Source organism: Myxocyprinus asiaticus, chromosome 5, assembly GCF_019703515.2.
Source record: "Myxocyprinus asiaticus isolate MX2 ecotype Aquarium Trade chromosome 5, UBuf_Myxa_2, whole genome shotgun sequence".
Taxonomy (NCBI): domain Eukaryota; kingdom Metazoa; phylum Chordata; class Actinopteri; order Cypriniformes; family Catostomidae; genus Myxocyprinus; species Myxocyprinus asiaticus.
The window spans coordinates 19,463,284-19,471,501 of record NC_059348.1 but is presented as its reverse complement, the minus strand read 5'-3'; positions in this window follow the sequence as shown (position 1 = coordinate 19,471,501).

Here is an 8,218-nt window from a genome sequence, read left to right as displayed (position 1 = left end):
GCATGCGACCCTGAAACCAGTGCACATTCCCACTGGGAAGGTTGTCTAGCTGACTGACTGCTGCCATACATTCAGTGTAAAGTTTTCCAGAGACAAATGTGCAACAGCCAATAACACCTACCTTTACTGCTCCATACTGAATAAAAATACAGAAATGTACCATAGATCTTCACTTTATTTCAATAATTGGGTAGCTGACATGAAATAATTTTGGGAAGTTTTACATGTCCCGTGGTATAACATGATAAACTTAATTTTAAACTATTTTAAATAGCATTTTGCTGATCATTTTATAATTATTATGCATGCAGCTTTTAAGACCTCATATTAAGTGAGAGACTACATGGAGTATGTGTACTTTAAAAAATGCATTTGTCACACAGCAGGACCATTTTTGACCCCCCAAAAAGTTATTTTTACCTAAAATGTGATGCTGACCAAAAAAAAGCTTATGGACATGTTATGCATGAACTACCTGATTAACTCTCCAAAAACCCAGTTGACATGACAATGAAAGCTGGATCAACAAATGCTTGGATCTACCTCTTGCCTTTCCTGATTTTCAAATCAAATCCCTTTATTGTCACTCAACCATATACACAAGTGCATCATGACATGACAATCTACAATAAACATCTAATTTACACATAACACAATTTACAATCTTGTAATCAGTTGGGAATAAATATGCAAGTGTTGTGTTGACATTTTGGCTGTCGGGTGATAGTCAGTTACCAGTGTGTTATTAAGAGAAAGTATAAAATGTGAGAGTCCATTCTGAGACTAATAAAGTGAGTGCTGATATATGTATCATGAGCGATCAAGAGTTCAAAAGTCTGATCGCTTGGGGGAAGAAGCTGTCATGAAGTCAGCTGGTGCGGGTCCTGATGCTGCGATACCGCCTGCCTGATGGTAGCAGTGAGAGCAGCCCATGGCTAGGGTGGCTGGAGTCACTGATGATTCTCCAAGCTTTTCTCACACACTGCCTGGTAGATGTCCTGGAGGGAGGGAAGCTCACCTCTGATGATGTGTCTGGCTGTTTGCACCACCCTTGGCAGGGCTTTGCAGTTGAGGGCAGTGCTGTTTCCGTACCAGACAGTGATGCAGCCAGTCAGGATGCTATCTACAGTGCTGGTGTAGAACAGTGTGAGGATGTGTGGTTCATTCCAAACTTCCTCAGCCGTCTCAGGAAGAAGAGGCACTGATGAGCCTTCTTCACAACGGCCTCTGTGTGGACGGACCATGTGAGTTCCTCAGTGATGTGGACACCGAGGAACTTGAAGCTGCTAACCCTCTCCACTGGTTCTCCATTGATGGTGATGGGGCTGTGTTCTCTGTCTTTTCTCCTGAAGTCCACCACAAGCTCCTTGGTCTTGCTGACATTGAGGGAGAGGTTGTGCTCCTGGCACCAGCGTTTCAGAGTCTGTTTCATCATTGTCAGTGATCACCAGTGTTGTATCATCAGCAAACATGATGATGGCATTGTAGCTGTGTGTTGCCACGCAGTCATGTGTGTAGAGGGAGTACAGGGGTGTGCTGCTAACACATCCCTGCAGAGCTCCAGTGTTGAGGGTCAGTGGTGAGGAGATGTTGCTGCCCATTCTGACCACCTGACGTCTGCCCGGCAGGAAGTCCAGGATACAGCTGCACAGCGAGCTGTTTAAGCCCAGAGCCCGGAGTTTCACATCAAGCTTGGAGAGCACTATGGTGTTGAATGCTGAGCTGTAGTCTACGAACAGCATTCTTACATACAGTATGTGTTCCTTTTTTCCAGGTGGGAGAGAGCAGTGTGTAGTGTAAATGCAATGGCATCATCAGTGGAGTGGTTGCTGCGGTAAGCAAACTGCAGTGGGTCCAGTGATGCAGGTAGTACACAGCAGATGTAATCTTTGATTTTTCACTGAAACTCTGTTTCCCTCCAATATGAAAACCAAAACTCTTGTTTTTCCATAGGATGTGATTTACAGCGATATCCGATCACTTCTTAATAGTGCAGAAACTTTGCGTAGAGCCGTGGGCCTGTGGGTTTAATGGACTATGACCAGAGAGCACATAAAGAGCCAGAGAAACCTCCTGTTTACCTCTGACCAAATCATTCACTGGGCCAGTCAGGTTGGATCTGGGATTACAAAAATGTGCTTTCCCTTACATTTCTCTTCTGTGTTGTATTCTGAATGCATGGATAATATATGTTCACAGGCAATGCATGGTGTATAACTGCAACAGTGGGATTTGTGGCAGATTTGTGTGCAGAATTTAATTTTATACCTGGGATTATCTCTCCTCTTTGTAGCAAGACGTGATAGTGAAACATGAGGCTTTCCTTCCTCAATGTTAAATAGCTGCATCTATTTGTAAGAAAGAAAGAAAGAAAGAAAGAGCATTTTAAAAAGAAAGAAAGAAAGAAAGAAAGAAAGAAAAAAGAAAGAAGGAAGGAACATTTTAGAAAGAAATAACTTTTTAGAAAGAAAGAACTAACATTTTAGAAAGAAAGAAAGAATATTTTAGAAATAAATTTTTAAAGAAAGAACGAAAGAAAGTAGGAACATTTTAGAAAGAAATAAAGAAATAAAGAACTTTTTAGAAAGAAAGAAACAAATAACATTTTAGAAAGAAAGACAGAACATTTTAGAAAGAAAGAAAGAAAGAAAGAAAGAAAGAAAGAGTTTAAAAGAATGAAAGTTTGACTGAAAGAATGTAAGAACATTTTAGAAAGAAAGAAAGATTGTAAGTTTAAAAGATTGATAGTTTGATTGAAAGAAAGAAAGATTTAAAATTTAAAAGACTGATAGTTTGATCGATAGAATTAAAGAACATTTTAGAAAGAAAGAAAGAAAGAAAAAAAGAAAGAAATCCAAAATATATGCTTTCACTTCTGGTGGTAACACTGTCCATTGGACTCATTCTTCATTAATTTCCATATGATTTGCTGAGACTCTACATTAAAAAGTTTAATGTCTTGAAAATGAAACCAATGAAAAAGACCTCTTTAATCCTCATGTCATTGTGCATGCAACCAAAAACACTCTCATGAGTCACTTGATATTTGAAATGGCAGAAACATGAATGTAATTAATGTTTTTGAAAAATATCCACAAAGAGCTCTATTTACTGCAATCGTAACCACCCTCTACTTAGGGTCATCTATTCATATGGATTTAGTTTGGCATAAAGAAGCATTGGGCAGCACCTATTTTCCAAGAAAAACACTTTTTTATGTGGCTGCTGCAATATGGTTGCCCATTGAAAGTGAAACTCTAAGAAGCAGGACACTTTCTCTCTGGAGTCTTACAACATACCTCAAACAGTTCTTGAAGATACAAACAGATACTGTGTGCAGGTATGCAAGCAGAAGTGTTGCTACTTTGGGGCCTTGGCAGGTACAACATTTGTTGCCAAAAACATCAGTTGAGAGAAGAACATGAGACCATATCCTTCTCAAATAGTTATGTTATGTTGTGTCAGGAGATTGCTCTTTCCATCACAAAGTATTCCACACAAAATCAGCAGATCCTCTGAGGAGGCGGGATTCGGACCATGATTTCAGCGCCGTTGATTGTAGAAACTCCCATCGCGGTGATTTACAGATGTTTATTTTCCTACACAATGAGAGGCTGTGAAAGAGGCAGCAGCCATCTGGAGTGGCCCTCGGATGGGTATTAATTCAATCTGCCCTGTTAACGAAATGTTATGGCTTTTACTCATGCATCAGATGCCTGAGAAGTGGCTCAGCCATGCATGTTGCAGCGTTCTGCCTGAGAGGCAAAGTCATCTGTCCAATAAGGACTTACACTGAGGTGAATAAAGTCTGTGTTTCTCTTTTAAACACCTTGTACTTAAAACGTATTTGTTGAAAATCATTAAGTGTCTCAGTCTGTCTTGAACAACATGACAAAGCTAGATTGCTCCCATTGTAATCATTCAGAGTGTAGGCTTGAATATTTTGGCATTGTTTTGTTCGCTCTCAACAGACACATCAGTGCTACATTGGTGTTCTGATTTGTTGTGTTGTTCGCTTGCAATCCAGACACAGAGGTGGTAGTTGAATTCTCAAAAAAGTCTGCATTGTGGTTACGGACCACCCTACTGAAAGACCACCATGAATTGGTAACACTTAATAATAATGGTCCGTCATTAATAGGTAATTATGCAGGAATTAATGCAGGATTAATGAGTAGTACTACATTAACACTTTAGTTAATACTATTAACTAATATGGAACCATGATTTACCAATCAGTAAGTAATAGTGAACTGAAGACTGAGGTAGTTCATTGTTAGTAGTAATTACTGAATTTGATTTTCCTCATTGAGAACTATCAACTAACTATGGCTAATTTAAAATAACTACTAATTAATTACTAATCAAAACATTAACATGTGCCTAAAATGTGAATGATTATGTTTTTATTGTGAACATGATCATGAAATGCGCCTTCAGAGAAACATGCACCTCACGTGTGTTCTTTGTGGGAATTAATTTATGAATGTAACAGCTCTCTAAATCATGGCTACAGTGTCTGGTAGAGTATCATAGTCAGCTTACAGATGTATGTGCCCAACATGTGGGATATTTCTTCTGTTCATTACAAATTATTAACTTAGGCGGGTTTGATATTGCTGGAGGTCTTTTTAAAATAATTTTGGTAACCCATAAGTAATGAGTCAAGTTTTACCACATAAACATGAAGGAATTACTAATTATTTTAAAGTGAGGGTCATGGTAACACATTATTAATTAATGAATACACACTTGAATATACACAAAACATTTTTTACAAAAACTTTTTTTAATGAAATTTGTATTCATAGATACTGTAGGCTAATCTTACAAGAAGTGTTTCATTTTATGTGACGTGCATTTTTTTCGGAGTAACTTAATTGATCCAATGAAAAAAATGAATGAGTGTCACGTCCATCAAGCTTCTAATCCAATCAGGGTTTGCCATTTTCAATGCTCGTGCTGAAACTGAAAGAAGAGCGAGTGCAATTTTGCTCTGCCCTCCCGTCACTCTACCTGCACGCAGTAAACTTTAACATACATTTTGTTCTGTTCAGACTGAACATAGGCAAAGGAGGAAACATGTCAAATTAATTTGATAAAAACTGTACGTATTTACAGAGTGGATTGTCTAGGGCGGTAGTTCACATGTGGAATCAGCCTCATGCTTCACGCCGGTTTTCTCTCCATTTTCTGTTGAAGTCTTGTGGAGATCAACACACTTGTTGACACATAATTGTATTATTTTACTTTATGTTAAGAGATAAGACTTTTAAAACATGTAGTAACCATGAGCACCAGCAATTAAAAGCATTATCCTGCTAAAGGTTTGTAGCCTATGCAATTATGTTAAATTATTTCAGTGATTCATAATTCAATGGCAGAATTTTTTTTTTTTTTAAATCTGTGAATCTTTGTTAACTATCTGACGAATAAAATGAATAAAATGTAGGAACAAACACTTGAGTATTCATTACTAACTGACAAGTAACACCTCAGTTACTATTAATGGTTTATAATATGTTTTCACTTTAGAATAATGGTCCAGATAACCTTTAACTCCTAAGGAAGGAAACAGCAAGATCTCATTAATTAATAATACGTTACCATGACCCTCACTTTAGAATAATGGTCCAGATAACCTTTAACTCCCAAGGAAGGAAACAGTAAGATCTCATTAATTAATAATTCATTATCATGACCCTCACTATAGAATAATGGTCCAGATCGTTATTAATTCCTTCATACTTATGTGGTAACACTTGACTCATTACTTATGGGTTAACAGAATTATTTAAAAAAAAAAACTTCAGCAATATCAAACTTGCAGAATTTAATAATAATTTAATGAACAGAAGAGATATCCCAAGGAATACACAGGTTGGGCACATACATCCCTATATTTCTGTAAAGTAAGCTAATTATGGTTATGGCCGTATCCAGCATAGACACTGAGGGGGATATGCCCCCTAACTAAAGTGTTAATGTAGTACTACTCATTTGTCCTGCATTAATTCCTGCATAATTACCTTAATGATGGACCATTATTATAAAGTGTTACCCATGAATTTCCATGCTGGTCCAGGCTGGAGTATGCTATTTAGTGCTGGTTTAGTGTTGGTCTGACTGCTAGAACAGTATTAGCCATGCTGTTCACCTGCTAGAAATTCTGGTCAAGCAGCATGGTCTTTCAGGTGAAGTCTTGTTGGTGAATCTAGTTAAGAAACCTGGTGGAAATACCAGCACCCAAAACACAATATTTGCTGATCTTTTCTGCGAAATTCGAATCACTACCCCCGGGCTCTGAGAATCCTTGCGCAACGTGCTTTCAGTAGCACCAGAAAGAAAGGTGATCACAGTTGAATTCTCATTTGTAAGTCAATTTGGATAAAAGTGTCTGCTAAATGAATAAATGTAAATGTAAATGAATTGATGCAGTGTCTGATGAGAGATTCCATGTCATCAATATGAGGTCGATTTTTAGTTACCGGAACATTTGGTAGGAATATGTTGATTTCCTATGTCATGCGTTGTTGTAGTACAGATGTTTTCAAACTTGGGACCAGGGAGCCCCAGAGCGCCTCAAGGAGGTGCTAAAGGGGGTCTGTAAAATATATCAGTGAAAAAAGTGTAAAAATCGAAAATATATTATGAAAAAATTAATGCTTAAAATAGTTAACATTTACCCAATAAATCATAAATCAATCATGATGTGATGAATAAATCATGAGATTAATTTAGATTATTCTATTGACTGTCCTTATTTTTAACAGTAAGAAATAAAATAAATCTGCATTTAGTATTGGAAATATACAGTGGTGTGAAAAAGTGTTTGCCCCCTTCCTGATTTCTTATTTTTTTGCAAGTTTGTCACACTTAAATGTTTCAGATCATCAAACAAGTTTAAATATTAGTCAAAGATAACACAAGTAAACACAAAATGCAGTTTTTAAATGAAGGTTGTTATTATTAAGGGAAAACAAAATCCAAACCTACATGGCCCTGTGTGAAAAAGTGTTTTCCCCACCTGTTAAAACATAACTTAACTGTGGTTTATCACTCCTGAGTTTTTTTTTTTTTTACCGCCACACCTGTTCTCAATCAAGAAATCACTTAAATAGGACCTGCCTGACAAAGTGAAATAGACCAAAAGATCTTCAAAAGCTAGACATCATGCCAAGATCCAAAGAAATTCAGGAACAAATGAGAAAGAAAGTAATTGAGATCTATCAGTCTGGAAAAGGTTATAAAGCCATTTCTAAAGCTTTGGGACTCCAGAGAACCACAGTGAGAGCCATTATCCACAAATGGCGAAAACATGGAACAGTGGTGAACCTTCCCAGGAGTGGCCGGCCGACCAAATTTACCCCAAGAGCGCAGCAACGACTCATCCAAGAGGTCACAAAAGACCCCACAACAACATCCAAAGAACTGCAGGCCTCACTTGCCTCAGTTAAGGTCAGTGTTCATGACTCCACCATAAGAAAGAGACTGGGCAAAAATGGCCTGCATGGCAGAGTTCCAAGACGAAAACCACTGCTGAGCAAAAAGAACATTAAGGCTCGTCTCATTTTTGCCAGAAAACACCTTGATGATCCCCAAGACTTTTGGGAAAATACTCTGTGGACTGACGAGACAAAAGTTGAACTTTTTGGAAGGTGTGTGTCCTATTACATCTGGCGTAAAAGTAACACCGCATTTCAGAAAAAGAACATCATACCAACAGTAAAATATGGTGGTGGTAGTGTGATGGTCTGGGGCTGTTTTGCTGCTTCAGGACCTGGAAGACTTGCTGTGATAAATGGAACCATGAATTCTGCTGTCTACCAAAAAATCCTGAAGGGGAATGTCCGGCCATCTGTTCGTGACCTCAAGCTGAAGCGAACTTGGGTTCTGCAGCAGGACAATGATCCAAAACACACCAGCAAGTCCACCTCTGAATGGCTGAAGAAAAACAAAATGAAGACTTTGGAGTGGCCTAGTCAAAGTCCTGACCTGAATCCTATTGAGATGCTGTGGCATGACCTTAAAAAGGCAGTTCATGCTCGAAAACCCTCCAATGTGGCTGAATTACAACAATTCTGCAAAGATGAGTGGACCAAAATTCCTCCACAGTGCTGTAAAAGACTCATTGCAAGTTATCGCAAACGCTTGATTGCAGTTGTTGCTGCTAAGGGTGGCCCAACCAGTTATTAGGTTTAGGGGCAATCACTTTTTC